Source organism: Galeopterus variegatus, unplaced genomic scaffold, assembly GCF_000696425.1.
Source record: "Galeopterus variegatus unplaced genomic scaffold, G_variegatus-3.0.2 Scaffold2374, whole genome shotgun sequence".
NCBI classification, from domain to species: domain Eukaryota; kingdom Metazoa; phylum Chordata; class Mammalia; order Dermoptera; family Cynocephalidae; genus Galeopterus; species Galeopterus variegatus.
The window spans coordinates 262,935-263,420 of NW_007728485.1; the positions used below are offsets into that span (position 1 = coordinate 262,935).

Sequence of the window (486 nt, forward strand, 5' to 3'; positions counted from 1 at the left end):
GGAATAGAGAGGGCTGGACAGTAGCGGGAAAGGTAGTTACAGAAGCGGATGCGAGGCCACACTTGGGGGTGAAGGTCCAGGGCCAGGTTCTAGACCCTAAATTTAGCTCAGCAGAGGCCGAGACGAACCGGCGCTGCGGGAACCTGACACTGTGGCCCGGGCGCCAGGCCCTTGTCCCGGCCGTTCCGGGTCGGCCTGCGATGGGAGTGGCGCCCAGCGGGGCTCGCGCTCCAACCTGTCGTGGCCCGTTTCCCGCGGCTGACTGGGTCCAGGCTGGGCGGCCTGGAGAGGCTGAGAGAGGGGGACGGAGGGAGGCCGCCGGCCGAGACAGGGGCCAGGGACGCCCGGGGCCGGGCGCAGGGCGCTGTCCCGCACTTGGGCCGCCGCGCGCCTCGGCGAGCCACCAACGTGCGCCTTCCCCTCCCGGCTCCGCAGCCGGGCTTGCCGTCAGCTCTCGTCTCGGCCGAATGTCAGCCCCGCCCTTCC

At 71.2% G+C, this 486-nt stretch overlaps 1 protein-coding gene across 1 annotated transcript in view; it reads left to right on the forward strand.

The window, feature by feature from the left end:
• Positions 1 to 486, forward strand: part of LOC103597643 (tripartite motif-containing protein 7-like) — a 13,328-nt gene that overhangs the window by 3,749 nt on the left and 9,093 nt on the right. The gene's annotated exons all lie outside the window — the stretch shown is intronic.